General features: G+C 42.4%; 1 protein-coding gene across 1 annotated transcript in view; it reads right to left on the bottom strand.

The window, feature by feature from the left end:
- RGS17 (regulator of G protein signaling 17) overlaps window positions 1–9,705 on the bottom strand; it is an 89,577-nt gene extending 79,872 nt beyond the window's left edge. Inside the window, exon 1 of the mRNA XM_045844208.1 lies at window positions 9,556–9,705. The gene's annotated coding sequence lies outside the window, so the exon portion shown is untranslated. The remainder of the gene's footprint in view (window positions 1–9,555) is intronic.
- Between the last annotated feature and the right edge of the window lie 13,749 nt (window positions 9,706–23,454).

A 23,454-nucleotide genomic window follows, 5' to 3' on the forward strand; every position in this document is an offset into this window, starting at 1 on the left:
CAAAAAGGGGAACACACACATACACTCAGACACCTGCCCACAAAATCATCTTTTCAAAATAATAAACTTTGGAGACAATTCTAGCGTAGAGGGATTTTTCATCTCTTAGTTTTCAGCATTAAAATGATATGTAAATAGATCCTTCAACTAAACCCACCATTTATTTAAACACAGGTGGGTTCTTAGACACTGGGTTTACCAAAGGCGAGTGAGACTAAAATATTTCTTCAGCAAAAACTCAGATGACTGGATGTGAGCAGATGAAGAAAACATGGGTTCCAAGAGCTTGAATCAAAAGGACCAACATTATTTACTCATAATTCAGCAGAAGTATGACAACTGGGCCAGTTTGTTTCTGACTACCAGAAGAGAATAAAACAGCAGGGTTGTTTTTTTTTTCCGACACATTTAACATTTGAACTCATGATATGTCTTACATTTTAGGCAAGAAATGATTAACTGTCCCATAATTATAAAAAGAAAACACAAATACCTATTTTAAGTCTTAGATGTGCAAAAAGAATCGATACTCTTTCCTTATCTATTTAGAAATAATAAATATATTAATAATGACACCAGTAATAAAAAGAGAGAGAGGGAAAAATCGAATGGCAAGTTTCACCTACCCAACAGGTAGGGAAAAAATAAGCCTCCAGGTCACACTAGGGTATTTAATACTCCAATTCAAAATACAGCATTCAGTCAGCCATAACAGTCTGTAAATTTTATAGGTCATTATTTTGCTTTATAGGATGTCTATGCTTTAGTGCCCTCACACAAAATGCTTGTTTTTCCTTTGCTTTTTTCTAGTGATTCTTCATCATATGAAGTTCACAGATAAAATGCTGTATGAATAGTGCTGAGTAGAAATAAATTGAGGAAGAAATGTGTCTAAATTTCAAATTAGCAAGTACGGTTACTTCTTCATGGGCCAGCTAAAGGTTTAATGACAGACAAGTTAAATTAGTTAGGCTTACCTTCAAGTTAATTTATTACTGTACACAGCCAAATTAACTGTATATTCACAACATTTTGCTAGGAGAGACTGAGCTATTTACCCTGACTTTATGAATGATATCTAACCTTCCTTTGTCATGATAAATCTAGTAGGTGCTGGATTGAGAGCTCACCCCAGTGATTACAGGTAGGTGTTGAATTCTTTTTTCTTTCTCTACAAATATATATATATATATGTCTGAAGAGAGTTTTCTGGATTTCTGGGCAATTTACTCTATTACGAAAGATTATTATTAAAGAAGTAACTGCAGTAGTATTGGGAGAAAACTTTATATTTTTATTGCATGGGCAGTGTGGATCCTAAGGCAGGGTGGGAGTATCGCTCTGTCTCTGTGGGCTCAGCCCGGCCCTATTTGAATATACTTATGTTATACTGATTACCCAGGGTAGCCTCTCAGTGACGGAGTGGGGGGAGGGGGGAGGCACAGTACACACATAGGTATACGTTTCCTTCGGGCAAGGAGGGTGAATTGGGAGTTGGGGTGGGTCCACAAAGAAGGCTAAGCCTCCCGTGTTTCGCTGTTTGCACGCGGTGGTGGTTGTTAGGCCATCCACGGGCAGAGCCACTTCCTGCTTTCCCTTCCCCTTATCTGAGTCTCTGCTTAGCAGCTTTCGTTAGGGGTAAAGGCCTCCACATTTTAGATGAATTATCCTGAAAATGCTGAACCCTAAGAAGATCCTTGCATATTACTCCCAAGGTGTATGTAGTTGTGACTTGTAAACTTAGAACGACCAGTGCTCACCAGATAAAAGCAAAATAATACCCCGTTGAAGACGCTAATAGGTGAGCTCATTAGGAAAAAGGACATATTTAATCAGTTTTTGCATCCAGAAGTTCTATCGCAGAGCCTGGTACACAGTAGGTGCTCAAGAATGTTTATGAATGAATCATGTAACTGGTTGGTTAAACGTGCTGGTCAGAAAAGGATAACACAGCAAACGTACAGAGAGCAACTTCAACATTAATAAGAACCATTATTAGTTAAGCCTAATACTGGCAAGAAATTAAAATCCTTTAAGGACTTATCACCTAAACAGTGTTTCTTGGGTTTATTTTAATTATTTAATTGTAGTACAGCATCTAACCATCTCAGAGTGATTACATATATATGAAGTATTTTTATAGACACAATTTCATTGAATCCTTCAACATTGTTGAAGTATGGACATTCTTCAATTTTACGGATAATGATGCCAAGGCTCAACAAGGTTAAGGTTAAATCCTGGTTATTTGAATTCAAAATCTGAGCTTTTCCTAGCAAATTACAGTTTCTGCTTTCAAAGCCCTTTTCTTTTCAGGGCAACTCTCCATATGCTTTTTTACATTCTCTAAATTAAATTATATAGATGGCTACTTTTCATACAGGAGACTTTCAAATGGTTGTTGATTTTGGTTAACGGAAGCCTGGAGAAGGAGCAGAGCTGAGGGAAACGGGTGGGGACACGGGTTAGTCTTCCTAGAACCAACACTGCCTCGTAAAATCTCTAGATTAGATAGCTTTTCGTAGCACGCCCAAAACACGCTCCCGCCTTTCACTGCATCCAGAAGTAAATAGGGACAGTGTTGTCTGTTTTCACAAAAGAGTTTTCACTGGATGTAAGTCACTATGCCATGAAGAAGATCTGACATAATTTATGCAATGAAATAAACATATACCTGCTCATTTCATTCATGTCATCATCTCCCTTGGAGTTGTGTCTGTTTTATTGTAATGCCGTGACTCTTGAATTATAACCTTTGTATTTCAACAGCCAATCAGCAGTACTGTGCAAAGCCTGTGACCTAATACCAAAAAGTAAATATTTGCTTTGTGAAACACATTCATTGTCTATAATAAAATTATATTATTGACTCAGAGATTTTTTTTTAAATCTCAAATATAAAGTTTAAGAAATTTAGAGTGAGCTGATGGCTAGGTAGGGGTAGGGGGTGGAGGGATCCAGAAAAAAAGGAAAAAAAAAAAGAGAAAGAACTCATGGACACCTGGACAATAGTGTGGTGATTGTAGGGGGTGGGGAGAAAGGTGGGTGGGTGGAGGGGGAAGAAGGTACAGGGGGCATAAATGGTAATAGAAAAAGTACACTAAAATAGATACTTGAAGACTCAAAAAATTAAAAAACCAAAAAAAGGAAATTTAGAGGTATTTTAGATATCTATTACTCATGCTAGAATTTCTTTTATTTTTTATTTTATTTTATTTAAAGTATATTTCATAGATTGTGCTATAACAGTTGTCCCATTTTCTTTTCTCCCCTTTATTCCCCTCTGCCCTGCACCCCACCCTCCCACCTGCATCCCCCCACCTTAGTTCATGTCCATGGGTCGTACATATAAGTTCTTTGGCTTCTCTATTTCCTATACTGCTCTTAATCCCCCCTGTCTATTTTGTACCTACCATTTATGCTTTTTATTCCCTATACCTTTTCCCCCATTCTCCCGCTCCCTGCTGATAACTCTCCCTGTGATCTCCATTTCTGTGATTCTGTTCCTGTTCTAGTTGTTTGCTTAGTTTGTTTTTGTTTTTAGGTTCAGTTGTGGATAGTTGTGAATTTGTTATCATTTTATACTTCATAGTTCTGATCTTCTTCTTTTTCTTAGATAAATCCCTTTAACATTTCATATAATAAGGGATTGGTGATGATGCACTCCTTTAACTTGACCTTATCTGGGAAGCAGTTTATCTGCCCTTCCATTCTAAATGATAGCTTTGCTGGATAGAGTAATCTTGGATGTGGGTCCTTGCCTTTCATGACTTTGAGTACTTCTTTCTAGCCCCTACTTGCCTGCAAGATTTTTTTTTCTTTTTGAGAAATCAGTTTATAGTCTTCTGGGAACTCCTTTGTAGGTAATTGTCTCCTTTTCTCTTGCTGCTTTTAAGATTCTCTCCTTATCTTTAATCTTGGGTAATGTAATTATAAGAATCAACAGTGAAGGGAAGGAAATGGGGACTCAAATCTTGATTTAGAGCAGAAGGAAGAAATAAACATTCAACTAGAGCAGAATGAAGAAGCAAGAAATCAAAAAAATGAGGACAGGCTTAGGAACCTCTGGGACAACTTTAAATATTCCAACATCTGAATCATAGGGGTACCAGAAGGAGAAGAGGAAGAACAAGAAATTGAAAACTTATTTGAAAAAAATAATGAAGGAGAACTTCTCTAATCTAGCAAAGGAAATAGACTTCCAGGAAGTCCAGGAAGTTCAGAGAGTCCCAAAGAAGTTGGACCCAAGGAAGCACACATCATGCTAGAATTTCAAATATGAAACGTTTATATAAGTTAATTAAAAAGCCTGCATATCTAGTGAATAGTGGAGCAAGAATTCAAATCCAGTTCTATTTGAAAGAAGATTTTGTGTTGCAGCACAACTCACTGCTTCCCTTTTTGGGGCCTCCCATTCATTATAAATTCCAGGTTCGTTGATTCTGAATTACTGACGGTTTTACTATACTGGATAAACTGGAACTAGCAATAATGATGAAATTTTACATGTTCTAGTTTAATATCTAAACAAGTTTTTAATAGAGTTTTCAAACTAAATCTTTAAGCTTTTGAAACCAAACTTGTCAAAAGTCGTGGAATTAAAAGTGTCAAAACCAGGAGCTTCCCAGAGCCCTGAATCATGGGAAGCACGACACATATGGACCTCATTAAGAGACTAGATTTGATTTTTACCTTTTAAGTATTTAAATTTCACCTACAGCTTAAAATTTGCGATATGATTCTAATCTGACATGGTTTTGTAATTAAACGTAATTGATTTCATTCTGATGAGAACGTTCAATGAATGCTCTGTAGGACCTCCATCCACTCTCATGTTTCCTTTCAATTTCATTTATTTCAGGAAAACTCAAATGGTCTGTCATCTGACTACTGGCAGAAACAATCCATGGAAATTTGAGAGCTCCTTGCGTACCAACATTCACAGTGAGGTGTGAGTGCGTGTGCACAGTGCCCAAGGAGACAAATGACAGACCCCAACCATTAAGTGATGATTGTGAAAGCAACTGTGCCCTTTGGAAAGCCCAGGCACGGTGGCAGGTGGCAGTAGGTGATGGACACCACGGCAGCCTAATCCCACGGCCGATGCACCTGCGGCCTCTGACAATGTTTGCTCGGCTCCGTCGGAGCGGGAGTCTGCTTCAGCCACAGTGAACTCCGAAGCCTTTGCCACGTGTCTTCTTTGTCACTACGCACTTTCCAATGTTGGCTTTTGCCTTTTTTTAAAAAATTAACACTAGCACTCAAATGAATAAGAAAGGTGTATCAGAATACCAATGGAAAAATGGGCAAAAGACTTGAACAAGCCAGCCTTAAAATTGTTTGTCCTTATAACCATGTCAAAAATTTAATTAGCATTTTTAATAACCAAAGAAATAAAAGTTTAGAAAACATACTTTTTACCCATCAAGTGAGCCAGGATATTTAAAAAGAAGGTATCATGCTGGCAAGTGTTAGATGTTCTAACCATCGAAGCTAATAGGAAAAAAAAATACCATACAGATAGACAGCCAAAACCCATATATATGGATGCATATAGGTTAAAACTGTAAAATATTGGACATAAAATAAAAATTCAAAAATAAAAGAATGGCTAGATAAAGGAAGACATCCATAAGATGAATTATTTCACAGTCTCTAAATTCTATTAAAAAATACCAATTTCACTTTCTTGGGCAACACCAGCAAAGTATTGCTAATTTTTTAAAAAGCAAATATGAAGTTCTACAATAGGATTCCAACTCTTAAAAAAAGTCCATTTATGCATAGGAAATGAGCTGGTGGTAAACCGCCCAGTATTTTCAATAGTGGTTCATAAGGCATTAGAGTGATTGTAAGTACTCAGACCAGGCTACCCACATGTTGGGAGGCGGGTCTTTACCTCTATTGTGTATCTGAGGAAACTGGGGATCCCCTGATCTTGGTGACAGAGCTATTAAATGGAGGAGCCGGGACACAAGCCAAGGTCAGCTTGACCCAAAGCTCATGTTCATCACATCCATGCCTCCCCACAGGGAATTTAAACTTTGTGTTTTATAGATTGTTTAATCTGTCCCAGGGGATCAAAATGAGCATGTGTTGCTTTTATAATTAGTAAACAAATCAATAATATAAATCTTATACTAAAAACATGCTTACTGACTAAGTGACAATTCTAAAAACGACTTCCTCAAAAGATGTAGGGCTGTGGACATGATCTTTAAGATCTCAAACTAGTGTACTTCATAATAAGCATGAGCATTCTTTTAAAAAATATAATCCCAAATCCTAGATGACTTTTGTGAACCATGTCCATTGTGCAGAATTTATCCATTTAAGAAATACTTATCTAACACCTGGCTTTTGCTAAAGATTGTGCTAGGTGCGGGCACAATGGCAGGAACAGTGGTCTGAAAGACTTCCCTTGGCTATTAGGAATGTCTTGGAGGGATACGTGGAGATGGAAAGAGATGGGAAAATGAGAGTATCCTCAATCCAGCCCTAAAAATTCTGCTACCTACGTGAAAGGATTGTTTTATTTTTTTAAGCTTTCCATAAGAACTTATAATCTTCCTTCCTTCCCTCCTTCCTTCCTTCCTTCCTTCCTTCCTTCCTTCCTTCCTTCCTTCCTTCCTTCTTTCCTTCCTTCCTTCCTTCCAAGGCAAAACAGGGCTGGGAATCCAGGTTTGCCTGACTCCAGAATTTGAACTCTTTTTTTTTAAGATTATTTATTTATTCAATTATTTTTAGAGAGAGGGGAAGGGAGAAAGAGCAAGAGAAATGTCAATGTGTGGTTGCTTCTAGCATGCCCCCCACTGGGGACCTGGTCCTCAACCCAGGCATGTGCCCTGACTGGGAACTGAACTGGTGACCCTCTGGTTCACAGGCCAGCGCTCAATCCACCGAGCCACACCCACCAGGGCTGAAATTTATAATACTTCTGAGGATCCCAGACATCTCTCTGGAAATGTCGTACAGTTTTAAGCCTGTAAATGCACTCATACTTAAACTCAAACTGTAGTAATCAGATTAAATACATGCCTTGTAACATCACATAGTGTTCATCTCATCCACTGGGTACACAGTGGCCTGTGCACCTGCACTTCTGGGGGGTGCAGTGTCTTCACTGTTAAGTAAGCAGGGCTGGACTATCAGAAAAGGGATTCTCAGCAGAATGGCGGTTGGAAGTATTCCCATCCCTCTGGCCTCCATACTTTGTCCATGCCCACCTTTTACTTTTCTAGAAAAGTCCATATATTTCAGCAAATTAGTTTCTAAGACAAAGACCACTGTCTGTCTCTACAAGTGTAAACTACCAGGTAAATGCTTCCTTACCTTTTAGTCTGAGTCAACTCGAATTATTTTAGATTCGAATTCAGAGCTGGCCAATACAGTAAGGTCAAATGAACTCGCCTTGTTAATTCCATTCCACGGGGACTAAATACCAAGGAAGAGCTGATGAACTGGAGCAAAAAGGGTAGAAACTGGCACAACATCTTATGTGATTTGTTCTGTGAATCAAGTGGTTTTCGTAATGTTTCAGATTATAAATTCGGGATGATGGGTGAATGCCCAGGGTTCTGAGATCGGGGTGTCACTCCCCCGGAAACTGAGCTTATTTCATAAATGATACCACCCAATACTCTGTAATAATAAACACTAGCTTTCCTCATCTTCAAAAATTGCCAATAAACTACCCTTCCATAGTTTCTCTCGAAATAGTTTTTAAGATTACAAAAATAGTGAATAAATCTACTGTCCCCTGAGTGTGCTAATTACTGTTTTAGTTTACTGCTAACAGAGGAAATAGGTTAATAATAGTAACTCAACTGGAGATCAAACTGCTCATTCCTTTGAATTAGTGAGTACAAATCAGCTTTTCATTAGATTTTAGTGCTATAATGTATATTTTCCATGGATACCTGCTACTACTCCTACAAAGAACTTTAGAAACAAACAGAACTTGAAATGTTCCAGTTTCCAAAATTAATACACAGTGTCTAGCAGCTATGAAACCAGGCGGAAAACATTATTTTTTATTACTAGCGTAAAAATTGTGTTTCATTTCTCCAATTAAATGATTTTCAGAAAGAAAACCAGTGTGTGTGAACGCCGGAAATGTAGATGCCATCCCGGCTCAGAAATGCTTATTCTAGATGGGAACCTAACTACAAGATTCCTCTTTATTATTTGCGATAGCCATCCCACGGTGGAAATAATGTCGCTGTAAAGCAATTTTAAAAAATGAAACTGCCATGGGAAGCTTGCAAAGTTCTCTAGACAAACCTTCCAGTGACTCTTAAAGAAGGATACATTTATCAAAGGGTCGTGGAGGTGAGGCAACTATGCCAGGAGCCAGCGGCAGCCTTGCCAGAGCTACGCGGATTGCCCAGGTGAGCGAGTGTCCGGGGTTCCGATGGAAGCTCGGGGTGCAGGGCGGGTCCCCGAGCAGGGGACTTTTTGACCAGGCGACCCCGCCTCTGCCTCCAAGAGCCCAAGGACTCGCGAGGATAGCGCGGGCTGCCCCGGACACCCTGCCAGCAACCTCCCGCTCCTGAGGGGCATCTCAGCAACCGGGGCCCCGAGGCCAGCTCCGTCCCTCCGCCATCCTCTAGCCCTCCGACACGATCCACCGAGACCGGGAGGTAGCAAGAAGGGGAGGAAACCGCCGAGTGTCTGCGCCCAGCCTCTGCCGCAGCACAAGCAGAGGAGAGGAAGAGGGAGGCTGGCGAGGAGGCAGCTATACACTGTGATCCATCGATAATAAAAAGAATCATCATCACCCACAGCTAGGGAGTCTCGAGTCCACCCACCCGGGCAGCGGCTAGGGCTTGGGTGGGCGTTCCTCCTCCTCGTCCCCTCCGCGGCAGTGAATCTACCCCGAGCCGAGCACACAGGAGCTGCTTTTCCTTCGACTAGGAGGAGGGGAAGGAACAAAAGAGACCCCCACCCCCTACCCACACGGACACCTCAGAAGCTGAAGGTATGCGTTTTTGCAATGCTGTTTTTACACCTTCCCCACCTGAAATAATGCATTTTTACCAAAGGTAAAGAAAAAAAAATTTCCGCCCCAGGTGATCGGTGGATTGGACACTGCTAATTTCACGTTCGGTTTTCCAACAACCAACCAGAAAAACCCCGCAGGATCTCGCGCCCCCGCGGGGTCTCCGCCGCCCCCAGCGTAGCCCTCTCTGTCAGTCACCAGAAGGCGCTCAGCTCCCCTCTAGAGACCCGATCAAGGGTTCCCCGGGCGAGCAGGACACTCTGCCAGTCGTCCCGCAACACCGGGGCCAGCGAGCGGATGGAGCAGAGGCAACAACGCGGGATTCAACTTCCCAAACCTGCGGTGCGGCCCCCCTCCCTGCCCGGGCGCCACGGGCAGCTCCGAGACCCCAGCACGGCAGCCTCCCCCACCTGGGCATTGGCAGTTGCACTCTCCGCCCCCTCCAGCCTTCATCTCCCTCTCCCACCACCTTTAAAAAATCCATCCATCGGTGCAAAGCAGACATTTTGCTGTCATTTACTTAGCACCGCTCGGCTTCAGTGGCAACATCTTACCCAGGAGCCTGGAGGTGCGGGCAGCGCACGGACAGGTCCGGGGGCGCTAGGCTGGGCTGCTCGGTCCTCTAGCGGAGCCTGCTCGCTGCCATCCGTCCAACTTCAGCACCCAGCGGGCGAGGAGAGAGGGAGCGAGGCGAGGATGCAGGGGAGGCGGGGGAAAGGGAGCGGTGGGCGGGGAGGGAGCCGGAGCCGCTCGGCTGCGCGCATGCGCCTCCGAGGCGGGCTCAGCCCCTCGCTGAGCGGTGTCTTCCGAGCCGCCTCTTCCCCCTGGCGCTCGGCCGCGGGAATCACAGCCCCGCCCCTCGCCCGCTGGCCCGGCCCCCGCGAGCGCCACCGTCCCGCGCCCACGGTGCGGGGAGTCTCCGGTGGGGCTTCGGGCTCCGGAGACTCGGGTCCGGAGCTTCGCGGGAGCCGTGGAAACCAGGGAGTCTTTCTTGATTAGAGGCTCTGGCCCCAGGCTCCTCCAACTTCAAGTTCATCCGCAGCCCGAGTTATTTTTTCAAGCCCTGGAGGAGAATTCCTGAAACCAGAGGACGTCTTTCAGGGACAGAACAGCACTGCTGTGGCGGGGTCCAGAGGGTGGGGGTTGGGTCCAAGAATGTGTGAAGTTAAACAAGTCTTGCATACCAAAGGCTGGACTGTATGGAGAGTCCCTTACTTTGTTGACGTCCTTCCCCAGAAATCTGACCATTTTCCCTAAGAATTATTCCAGGTGCCCTCTGGTCTGGGGCATATGTTCGGTTTCAGGCGCCTGGCCCCCTGGAGACAGAGTTTTGAGTGACAGAGCCACGATAAGGCAAGTCTTGAATTACTGACAGAGGTGTTGAGGCTTGGGAGCATCCTTTAGGGACAGGGACGGCTCGGTAGCTATCATATCCGATCATTGTTGTCTTCACAAGCGGAGCCTAGCTTGGTAGAGGAGGCGCTTTGGATACTTAATGCATCCTGAGCGCTAGATTGCGTCTCCTATGATTAGACTGAAGTGTTTGTGAGGGTGAATTACGGAAGCGGGTGTGTTTCTTCAGATGTGTCATCTGTGGGAAGAGGGGCGAGTTCCTGGTAGGAATGATGAGGCTTTTTTCTCATACCTATTTGCAACTGATCACTCGTAAATACATATGATTATCCCTTGCTTGTGAGCTCATCCACTCAAGTTCCGGGATTGCTTCAGACTGCTTTAGTGAACAGCCCTCTGCCCCCGCCCCCGCCCCCCCCCACCCTTGAGTTAGATATGCCCCAGCGTTTGTTCCAGGGCCCCCTTTCTCTAGTTCTATTATGAGTGTGACTGCTCTTCAAAGTGTGTTTCCTGGGCTGGTTTTGGTCTGCCAGTTGTTTCTTATTGGTCTGTGTGACACAAGGGGTAAGTACAGAAATTGAGAGTAAGATTGAGAAACTTATATTTGGTGTTGCCTTGGCCACAAAGCACATCAGCCAACTGTACTTGGTATGCTTTCTTTTGTTTGTAAAATCATTCGTGTTTGTTGCGTTTTACAAAAGTATTGGTTCATGATGCATTAAAAATAAAAATCCTTCACCGAAAATGGCTTGAGCAGCACTGAATCTACAAAACTCCCAGATGGTATCTTCTGTCCTGATCTCTCACAGAATCTTTTAGGTCCTTAATACCTTTGCAACTGCACTGGGAGGGTAATTATAATAGTTAGTAATTAGTGAACAAGCACTGTGTGCTAGGTATTGATCTCACTGTTTGCATACATTTCTTACTTCTTCTACAAGGTAGATACTATTATTGTGTTTAACAGACATCTCAGAAGCAGATCTCCGGATATCCACCCCCTCCAAACTTGTTCCTCTTCAGATTGCTCCGCCTGGATTGGATGGTCAAGTCAAAAATTAAAAGTCGTCCTCTTTTTATCTCTTTTTTTAAATTAATTTATTTCCCAATGACAGTTGATACAGAGTGTCAGGTGTACCACATAGGAATTCTTAGTTTTGTCCCCTTATTTCACCCCCACATGCACTTAGTTAGCGAGTCACGTTGTCCCCTCCTCCAAAATATATCTTCAGTTCATCTACTTCTCTCCCTCCCCATGGCTATAACTATGATCCCAGAACTTCCACCATGTCTCACCTGAACTGCCACAAAAGCTTTCAGCTGGTTTCTCCTGCACAACCCCAAAATGACACATTCCTTAAACAACAGTGGAGTGTTCCTTTGAAAACACAACCAACATTGACTGGTGTAGTTCAGTGGATTGGGTGCCGGCCTATAACCCAAAGGGCTGCCAGTCTGAATCCCAGTCAGGGCACATGCTTGGGTTGCAGGCCAGGCCCTCAGCAGGGAGGGTGTGAGAGGCAGCCACACACTGTGTCTCTCTCCCTCTTTTTCTTCCTCCCCCCTCTAAAAATAAATAAATAAATAAATAAGTCTTTATAAATAAACATAACCAGATCATTTCATGCTTCTGTTTAAAACTCTCCAGTGAGTTTTTATTTTAAAGATTTTATTTATTTTTAGAGAAAGGGGGAGGGACGGGGACAGAGAGGGAGAGAAGCATAGATGAAAGAGAGAAACATTGTATGAACCGGGCGGCCTTTTGCTTTTCGGGCCTTCGTTGCACTTTCAATATAACCGTTAATCCTCACCACAGCCTAGAAGGTTCTATACAAATTTTTCCTAGCCTTGTCCGCGCTCCCCCACAGACTATAGCTATGTGTGCTGTAGCCACATCGGCCTATTTCTTTTATTTTCTTGAATAAGTCCAGCTTATACTTGCTGGTTTTTTTCTGTTTGGAGTCCTCTGTGCCTAGATCCCTCCATTGTAGCCTATAGGTCTCCCTCCGATATCACCCAGTCAGGCTTTATGTAGCTGCCCGGGCTACTCTGCCCCAGAGTTTTCTTCTGTTGGATCCCCTTGCTTTGCTTTCTTCAACATACTTCTCACTGTCTGAATCAGCGTGTGTCTATTTACTAGTTTATTGTTTCCTCGCCCCCTCTAGAACTAATTGTCTCAGGAGCTTTCCCTGCACTTTTCACTTTGATTTCCGGTGCCTAGGACAAGATTTGGCATCAGCACATAGTGCATACTCCGTAAGCATTTAGTGAATGAATGAATGAATGAATGACACACTTATTCATAAAAATTATTTATTACTTCTTCTGATGCTTTAAAACAAGCATACCTGGTAAAAAGCACACTTCCATGAACTTCCCCAGATTGTCGTAAAGCTATTTGGGTGAACTTTTGCACCTATGACTACTTGGCGACTCTGCCAATAATTTACTTGCTGATGTCAAATGTAACCTTTCGGTGACGTTCTTTCAGGTTACAGTTTGTTGTGTAATCCTTTTGGCATTAGCCAGAATCTTCAATGACAGTGTCCTAGGAACTAAATGCCTTACCTGTGATCTCAGTGATGAACAGATGGGTGGAACCAACCACAGCCTTAATGACTTCCACCTCGTACAGTCTGATCACTTACAGTCCCTGCATACACCTGGATCTCACGGTGCATTTGCAACATGAATGGCACCCAACAATGACTATGTCCATAATTCAAGTCAATAAGCTTCATTAATGTCTACTGTATGCCTAGTATTATGTCTTTAAGCTTTTGGCAAAAAATATACACGTTATATAAAATTATTACATATGACTCAGAAGTAGGTATTCATTCATTTTAGCTACGGCATGCCTTCTCAGTGCAGAATTTCAGAGCTCAGTAGGCTCTGAGCCCACCAGCAGCTGCCTGGGAACTCTGAAGAGCAGCATTTGGTCATGATCCTTTCCATGCCATGATGAACATGTTTTTGAAGTAGAGGGAATCTGGGTACAGCAGCATATTTCAGTATAATGACTCCCTAGTAGGGCACTCAGGAGATTTGCAGGCAAGATATTTGCAGACAGAAGATATTAGAAAAGGACAGAGCATCAAAATACTTACAGTACATTTACACGTAATTCAGGATATTTGTCATCATCAGGAGACCTGGAATCTACCTCAGTGAGTTTGGTAACCTTGAATGTTATTTCAGGAAGAAATTATATAGTCTTTTTACATTTCATTTTTTTTCCCTCACATGCTCTTTTTTTTTTAAATCAACCTTTGAAAAGCAAAGGGATAAGGAAGAAATTTGCTTGAATCTAGGAACTGACTGCTTTCTCCAAGCAAATTTCTCCAGAGTGAAGCACGGAGAGAGAAATAATATAAGAATGCTTGATCACACTTTTTCTTTATTTTTAGGAAACAGCGCTCATCATGTTTCTTCAACTGGTTTGAATATAACCTTAGAGACAGGCTTTCCCAGGGAACTTACTTAGATGGAAAATGCTTGTGTTTCTTCATCAGTGCTTGCGGAAGATAAGAGAAAGAGGAGACAGAAGACGTAACCTGTCTCCCAAAGATATAAAATAAGATATAGAATTTCATATTTTATATGTACTTTATTTTTAATAAATCATTAGTTATTGATGTTCTTTTAATTGTTTACCATACCAGCATTGAACTTACAAAGCTCAGTATTATTCGTATCTCAACAAAATTGGATGAGTCTATGGAAGCTGATGTAAACAACTTTGTGTGATTTTTATTGGTTGTGTGCAGTTTTATACATGAGTATCGGACATTCCCCAATGACTGGACAATGGAGGTATGGTTTTGTGTTAGCCTAAGTACTTTGTAAAAATGATTATTACACCACAGATCCTGCATATTCCATTCTGGTTTTTTTAATCAGATCTATCACATAATTTTGGGCAATAATCCTCTGCTCCTCCTTGGAAAACGTCATAATGTTTATCTTACCTGGAGAACACAATGTTCCATTATGACAGCCCGTCTTTATGGATGGAGAACATTTCAGAATTTAAGGGTCCATGTTGTATTACCTTGAGATTGTTGAAGGTTTCTGGATGCTAGCAGCTGGGTTGGAAAACAGACTTCTGCCTTGTCAGACCTATACCCAGGGCGACGTGAACGTCGGATCTGTATTCACGTTGCAAAAGTGGTGTTAAAGGTTGTTTGGTTTCTTTTTTGTTTGTTTGCTTGTTTGTTTGTATTTTTATTTACATTTTATATTTTTGTACAAATTATTAGGGTTCAGTCATGTTTAATGACTTTGGGATAACCAACTCAGCCTTTGGAGTGTTCTGGGTTCTTCTTCTGACTTTACTGGTGGTATGACCATGTTCATTACAGTCTCTAGGGAGGAAAACAACCTTGTAGGAAAAAAAAAACCCACCAAAAGACAATCTTATCCCAAGCATTCCCATAACATTTTTTGTGTATGTACTTAGCTGTACGATAAATGGTTTGTTTGTATGAGATGGTTAAAAAGGCCAAACATAAAAGATACCTTTTTTCCATTGTTGTTGTTTTTTTTGCCCGTGGAGTGCTGTTTATTTTAGGGGGGCCTGTTTGATGCAGGGAGCTCCTCAGTTATGTTTCTACTACTGGTAGGTTCTGTGAGTTTTCCCTGGATCGTTCTCATTATTTGCTTTTTTTTTTTTCTGTTAAGAACAACTCAGCAAAATAAAATTCCAGCTTATTGTTGGACAATATTGGTTCTTCCATTTCTTCATTTTCTGTGAACCAGTTTCACATTGCAAATATGTTAGAGTAGTATATTAAAGTTCTCTATAGGCTCACATTCACATTGTGATATGTCAGAGTAGTATATTAAAGTCCTTTATTGGCTTACATTGAATGTTAGTATTCACATGCAAATTTTAGTAGAATTTACCTAATACTATGTGAGAGCCTATTTAAATTTCATCCATTCAGTCATTCACCCATTCACGGAAAAAGCTCTTAGAAAGTGTCTGTGCTGGCAATGTGGGGAATAAAAATACAGTGGAAAACATTGTTTCTATCTTTAAGAATTTATAATCCAAGTGAGGTAGTTTTTGCATACATGAGGTAACCAGAAGAAACCCATGAGAGCACTTGAGCTAATGCAGTATTATCTTTCTTTTGTTTCCAGGAGGTAGGGCATAGAATGATAAAAAAATAAAATTGTTTATTTTAGAATCAAAACTCCAAACTGAATGGCATAAAAATTAAAAATGGTTGAAGTGGCTCCTGGAGATACATGATGAGAACTCTCTTTGTATTACCTGGAACTAGTTTTGAATGGCTTTGCAGATTTATAATAAGGATGCAAGGAAGGAGAGATTTAGAATATAACACTCAAATAAGGAAGCTGTTATATTTTTAGTGGACAGCTACTTAGGAAATATTAAGCACCTTCAATATGCAAAGTATGCACAGGGCGCTGTGAAGGTTGCATAGATCAATCGGAATGTAAGGAATAAAGCGACCGAGTAGCACAGGTTCTAGAGAGGTCATGCTCATCGCAGTGGATATAGATGACTGTAGCCCTCTGAGTGGTCAGCAAACGGTCTGCACCACTTGTGTATGCAGAGAAGTTTGGGATGGAAATGATGCTGTAGCACATGATTCTGGGTCAGGTTAGTGAGAATTACTGGATATGTATAGAAAAACTTGATTCCTGCAGCTTGGTTATATAAAGTTATTACGTTTTAAATGTTGATTGAGGCTACATTGTATTTAGGGGGTAGAGTTAAAATCTCTGGTCTGGCAAATTTGTTTCATCTTCATCCCAGCTCTAATCAAATGCTACTAGTAGTGTGTTGAATACGATTCTGAGGCCAAATCTGAGATTAAGCAAGAAAGATTATTGTGATTATTATCAATGTCTGATATGCTGTTGGTACGTATGTCTAGTATTTGAAATCTCTGTTCTTATAAATTGGGGGTCAAATGATTTTGAAAAAGGGGATTTGTATGTATTCAGAACAATTCTTAAAAATCTCTCAAATTGTAATTTTCCTTTTAAAACGGGTATTCAGAGAACAATGAATTCACTTGGTAAATAAGCTGGGATAATAGAATCTGATCTCTAATTATCTTCTTGGGCTTTAATAAATATATCGGCATATTGAAGGCTCTGACTTTGATTTTAAGAAGCCCAAATGGTTTCTAAACTGCTGAGAAGATTATGTCTTACACACATATACAATTCACACACACACACACACACACACACACACACACACACACAATTTGTCCAGAAAGTATCCAGCCGCGTACTATGAAAAATAGAGACATTTATTGAAGAAGATTACAAGATACAAGAAACATTGTACATGGGACAATGATGCCTCAGTCCCCTTCAAAGTAGGCACCTTGGGACCTCACACAGTTCTCCCAGCATCTCTTTCATTGTTCAAAAATACTCTGCAAAATCCTTTGTTGGAATTGCCATCAGCTGCTCTGTGGTATTTTCCTGAATCTCATTGAAGGCCTGAAATCTCTTCCCTTTTAAATGTGATTTTAATTTTGGGAAAAGCCAGAAGTCACAGGGCACCAAGGGGCGTGGGCTGCAGGGGGGTGATTCATCTGAGTGATGTGATGTTTCACCAAAAATCTCTGCAGGAGACATGATGCATGAGTGGGCACATTGTTGTGATGAAGCTGCCAATCACTAATTACCTATAGTATGCTGTGCCTTCTGAATCATCTGAATAGTTTCTGTGGAGGAATATTCAAGTTTCATGCAAAATTTGATGCCGATTTGTTGCTCTACTGGGTCATTGTGAATGAGAGAACCACACAGTACACATGCTCACTCATCAGCGCCTACCATCCCCACCAGCTAGCACAGTGAAGTCGTCATTGTTCATGCGCACATTCCAGTCCACTCTCTTTGGCTGCCAGGTTCCATCCATGTCATACAAACTGTTCTCATTATATTAACAATGGCTGGACTGTTTCCAGACAGACCTCTTATACACGCATAAACATGGTATTAGGATCTCAGTGTTGTTGATTCTATAATTTAAATTAAACCACAGTTAATTTTAGTTTTAGTTCATCAGAAAGTCATATCAGGATCTTCTTCGCACATAAATGTTCTAATGTCTATTTTTCTTCATTCATTTGGCAGATGTATGTTGAGCATTTATCATATAGCCACTTGGCAGGCACTGTTCCAGGCACTGAAGACAGAGCAAGGAAGAAAACAAACTAAAACCCATGCCCACATAGGGCTCATATTGTAGTGATGGAGAGAGGCAAACCTCAAGGTCAGTAGGTTAAGCATATAGCAAGCTAGATAATTATAAGTGCTAAGGAGGAAAAATAAATTAGAAACAGGGGATAGCCTGTGGGCATGTGAGTTGGAAGGGCTTCTGAAATTATACACAGAGTAGCAGAGAAGGCCTCACTGAAAAGGTGATATTTGAATCAAGATGTGAAGAAAGCAGGAGACGGAGTTAGTGGCTGTCTGGAGAAAGCACATTCCAGCAGAGAGAACAGCCATCGCCGCAGAGAGCACATCAGTCACAGCAACGGAACAACTGAGGAAGCTGTAAGAGGTGAGGTCAGAGAGAGAGAGAGGAAATAATCATGTACTTCCTCATAGCTCAGGATGTTGGCTTATTCTCTGGGTGAGTGGGAGAGCCACTGGAGGGTGGGTTTTGGATGCAGTGCCCTGAAGGACAAGCCATAGCCTTCGAGTTTACTTGCAATGTGTACGTAACACAACGCCATAAGAACTGTGAAATATCAGTAACAGAAAGACTACAACCAAATAGAGAATGGAGCAAAATGAGAATAGGGTCTCTCTGTGCACTGTGCTAAAGACGGATGGACTGAGGCAGGGGTGCAGGGGTGTGGGGTGAAGGGGGAAAAGCAGAAGCCAGGGTGTGGCTGGAAGCTACTGCCTTTAAGTCGGTGAGGGATGATGGTGGCAGGGCCCAGAGTCATAGCAGTGGAATTAAGTAGTCAGAGTTTACAGGATTTGCCGACTGTTTGGATATGTGGCATGAAAGAATCTGAGGAATCAAGGATGACTCCACTGGTTTTGGCCTGATCACAGAAACTTTCCTTTACTAAGGATGCGCTTGACTTCCTGCTTCCAGACCCCACCTATCCCCGCAGCTGAGACCAATAAATGACTATAAACAGGTTTCTTGATCCAAAGAGCAAGAAGGATTCTAGAAAGAGGCTGTTCAGACAAAGCTGTGTGCATGGCCTGCTGGCTTTGCATCTATCAGCTTCTTATGCTGGTGCATCTTTGGACCACGAACCCAGGCCTCAGATCTTGTCCTTTGGTTTGTTCCCTTTGCCTGTGAGTGCCTACTTTTGTCGTCTGGGATAGTAGTGCCGCTCTGTGACTCCAGGGCTTAAATGGGATGAATTCCTGTTTCTGCACCGCACTACATGCTACCTGCTACCTGCTTCCAAAATCCTTGGTGCCAACCGCCTGCCTGCCTGGTTGTCCATCTATTTCCTCCTGCCAAGTCCATTGACACAGACCTGCCAGGCTGCCAGGACATCTGCCCGTTGCCTATGGTTGAAGCTCTTGGAGGCTGACAAGGTGCCATGTTGGCCTGGACCTTTGCCCATTACCCGCTGACACCATCCTCTAAAGCGCTGTGCTTTTCCCCATGTGCTCAGTTCCTTCCCGTTCTTAAGATAATTCATTCATTTAAGGATTCCTTCATTCATATCTCCATTGCTGCATTTGAGTTAACATTTACGGAGTGCTAACTCTGAGTCATCTTTCTGTTGGAAACTGTAGGTGATGGGTGAATAATACAGGGTGGGCCAAAGTAGGTCTACAGTGTGAGTATGTGAAACAGAGTTTATTCTTGTATTGTTACTTACTTATTAATGTGTTATTTATTTGTATCACAACTGTAAACCTGCTTGTGCCCAGCTCCACTATCTAAGCTCTATTCTCTATGTCCCAGAGGATCTCTTAGGGTTAAGAAGGGCATGGGCTAATTAGGGAGACAGACATGTGAACTGTCTTTACAGCAAATTGTGACAATTGCTCTGAATCTATAATCATCTTTTAAACACAGAGACGTGCCGCTGCTATACAAAAGGTATGGTGCGATGCTTTACAGCCTGGAACCGGGCCTAACCAGATCGAGGCTGGAGTTTGACTCACCCACTCACTAGCTGAGTGCCGTTGGCAAATTCACTTGCCTCCATTACCTTAGTTTCTTCACCTTTGAAACAGGGAGAATAACTCCATGTCTTTTAGGGTTGAGAGGACTGTGTAAGATGCCCATTGAAAGTACTTGAGTGTTGGCTCCGATACATACTACAGCACAGTAAGTTTTAGCACGTCTCCATTCCCTTCTCCTCCCACTCCGTCCTCTCAGCAGTCGGGGTGGTATCGTAGAAACACAGGGGACTCGCTGGCGTGCAGGAAAGCGTCCTTGCTCTCAGACGTCTCGGTTAGGAGTCCAGGGCCCTCAGAGCGCTCTGTGCTAATCTGAGCCATAACATTGTCTAGTAACTGCCTATGTACTCGACCATCTCCCTTATAAACCTTTTCGCTTTTGTGGACAGTGGCTTTGCGTGCTCATGCTTGCACCCTTAGCATCTGACACAGTGTCATGCATGCAAAAGGACCAAGAAATATTTGTTGATTGGTAAAAAAATAAAATTAAAAAAAGACAAGGCTTCCCATTGGTGGCAGCAATTAAATGAACTTTGGAAGAAGGAATTCATCCTATACATGAGGAGTAAGCCTGTTTCAAGCATTAAGGCCAGTGTGAGCAGAGTACCATGACGTGAGGCCTTTAATGTACTCAGGATAGCTCAGGTTGTGGCTGGAGTCATCTATCTACCTGTTTGTGCATGCAGGAGCTTTTGAATTTCTAAATGTGGGCAGGAGCCAGATCAAAAAGACCTGGTATGTATAATAACTAAAGAGTGTGAACCTCTTTGAGGATGCAGGGCACAGAAGGATATGAAATTGAGTAACCGAGACTTTTCATGCTCTAGTATTTATCTCCCTTTTTCAGACATACCCCCCCCCCCCAACAATGTATGCCTCAGCAACGCCAGAATGTTAGTACAGCATCTCTACTGGCGGACAAGCTGGCTGCACACTATCGTGACGTTCGAGGGGTGGGCGCCCTCAAACATCACGGCGTTTCATTCTCTTGCTTTGTTTCTTTGCCTCTGTTGTTCCCACTGCCTGGGACGTCCCCAGCCCCTCTCCTCACCAACGCCCCTGCTGGGTTGGGTTCTAGTGTCACCATCTCCAGAAAGTCTTCTTGGGCTCCTCAACTCCCAGCCCGTCATTCAAGTCCATAGTCAATGAGTGCTGGCCATGTGTCAAGCACCCTGGTGTTTACTTTGTGCTTGTAACTGTAGTTTGCTTTCATCCTCAGAGCCCTATACAATAGTCACTATTAGTATCCTTTCTTAAACTGAGCAAACAGGTTGACTTTTGAAGATGTCTGCTACATTCTGAAGACTGGCAAACTAATCCAGGGTTTGAGAGTGGCTGAGGTACAGCACTTGCTGTAGGGACTTCGATGCCCACCATCTTTGAACTTGAACATCACATTTAGCTGCTTAGACAGGGTCATGGGACCCTTTTCTATGTTCGTAAGTTTTTTTTTTCCAGCAGTATCAATGTGGTAGAATAGGTTGACACAGCTTTTTTTTTTCAGTTACTGTCGTAAAATTTTCTACATCAAATCCCCCTTTTCCCATTCTTTGATGATATCTAGGGTAGATTCCATAATTATCTGGTCACACTCCATAATTAAACTCACTCCAGCCCAGTTCAAAATTCTAATTTATTTTTTTACCCCCACACTTTTTTCTTCCCATCTCAGGACGGGCTGTTGGCACAAAGGACCTGGAGCGGAGACCCGGCACAGGCTGCTCTGACACTGGTCCCCGTCGTCCCGCTCCCTCCCCCAGAGCCGGGAGCCAGCTCCACTAGGTCAGAGGGAGTCGGGGAGGAGAGAAGTAGAGAAAAGGGCAAACAGTCTTCACTTAGCTGGCCTTGGCCAGTGTTCTCTCCTTGTTGGCTGCGTGTACTTTGGAGACGGACACAAATGGGCTGTCATTTTCTTCTGTATGGCACGTGTCCAGACGCTGGCTGGCTGTGAGCACATGCGTGGCTTCTTAAGAGGGCTGGGCAGAGACTCCCACTATAGAGTTCCCCCATGTTTGCAGTCCAGCCGCTGCCCCAGCGCTTACACAGCGCATCTGACACCAGTGTCTGCCCACAGACTCTCGTGGTTGGAGTCTCCTCACCGGATGGGCAGCTCCCTAGCCTGGGAAGCCAGCAGATTGGCTCAAACTTAGTTAAGTTTCACGATGTCCACACAGTCCTGAGAAATTCACACAACTTTGCTGTCTGAAAGGGTAGAGAGCCCAGAAAGGCATTCTGTCACCTGCACTCTCTGTGCCGTCCTCCATCTGCCGTGGGGCTGATGAGCAAACCCACCACCTCAGCAGATGTCCGTTCGGGGTACACAGAAGGTGATGCTTCTCTGTAGCCTGAGGGCCTTGTCTATAGCTTTTGTCTTTACAAATATTTCATATGTAACATGTGTAATTCATAATAAACTATACATAGTTTATACACAACTATACATAGTTTAGTGACCAGTAATAAAAATAACATGCATTTGTCATTTTGAGACATTTTAAAACATTTCCCAGTACAGCAGAAGTCTCCAAGTATACTCTGTGATTCTGGGTTCTGTGTTAATTCATTTTTATACATTAAGAATAATTTTAAAGCCCTGGCTGGCGTAGCTCAGTGGATTAAGCACGGGCTGCAAACCAAAGTGTCACAGGTTCAATTCCCAGCCAGGGTACATGCCTGGGTTGCAGGCCACAGACCCCAGCAACTGCACATTGATGTTTCTCTCTGTCTCTCTTTCTCCCTCCCTTCCTTCTCTAAAAATAATAAATAAATAAAATCTTTTTTAAAAAAGAATAATTCTTTTATTCTTTTTTTAAAAAGAATAAAAGAATAATTCATGTGTATTACATTTGTTTTCCCTTGCTGAAATGATAAATGACCACAAACTTGTGACTTAAAGATTACATACGTATTATCTTGTAATTCCAAAGGTGCAGAGTTTGAGATGGGTCTCACTAGGCTCTAAAACCCAGGTGGGCAGCTGCATTCCTGTCTGGAGGCTCCAAGGGGGAATCTGTCTCCTTGTTTTTTTTCTGGTTTCCAGAGGGCACCCACTGTCCTTTCCTCACAGTCACCTTCCATTTTTAAAGCCAGAGATAGTGCGTCCTTTAGTTCTTTTGTGAATTTTTTCTTTGTTATTTATTCTTTGCCGACATCTATTAATTTCTGCTGAGCTTTTATACTTCTCCTTTCTGCTGTTTGTATCAAAGCCTTAATTATTCTTCTAATATTGAAATATTACATTGAAGGTTTCATTCACTCTGTGACCTCTTTCTTTCTGGTGAATTCTCATTGTCTTAATGTGATTGAACCTCATTTAGGGTTTTATTGCAATACTTTTGTGTGGTGAAAGAACTTTGCGTGTGTGTGCGCCCCACGTTTGAACGAGAAACAAAATAAGATGAAATTTCTTGGGATATTAGGAGAAAGGCAGGCCAGGGAAGCTTATTCCGCATCACAGTTTAAAAATGTCTTTCTCTGTTTTCACCAGTAAAGATTTGAAACATGTCTTCTCTCTCTGAGCCACATTTTTGTTTCTCAAAGCTATTTCTGACTTAGAGAGATTTCTCTGCCTCTTGCCTCTGAGGTCCGCAGGCCTTGCCTTCCGAAGTCGATCATACTTCTAGGCGTTTCCTCTCTCTGAGCCCCTCAAAAATTCTCTTTCATTCATGCAGTTCCTTTCTGGCTCAATCTAGTTGTGTCCCATAGGACTGTCCTTCTAGAGGAGGGAGCTATTTTCTGGGTATTTGTGAGGTTTTATGGAAGACTAGAACCGTCACACCCAATCTGGGTCATTTTTGGCACTTACGGGGAACTCTGAGCCTGCGCAGACTTTTCTTTCATTTCACTCACTGGTCTCCGTTTCTCTACCCAGACTTCCTCTCAGGCAAGTCCTCTCCTTCGGGGTGCATATGTACTGGGGACTTTTAGACTCTTTA

This window comes from Phyllostomus hastatus, unplaced genomic scaffold (genome assembly GCF_019186645.2).
Source record: "Phyllostomus hastatus isolate PE091 unplaced genomic scaffold, TTU_PhHast_1.1 phas_contig_40, whole genome shotgun sequence".
In the NCBI taxonomy this organism is placed as follows: Eukaryota; Metazoa; Chordata; class Mammalia; order Chiroptera; family Phyllostomidae; genus Phyllostomus; species Phyllostomus hastatus.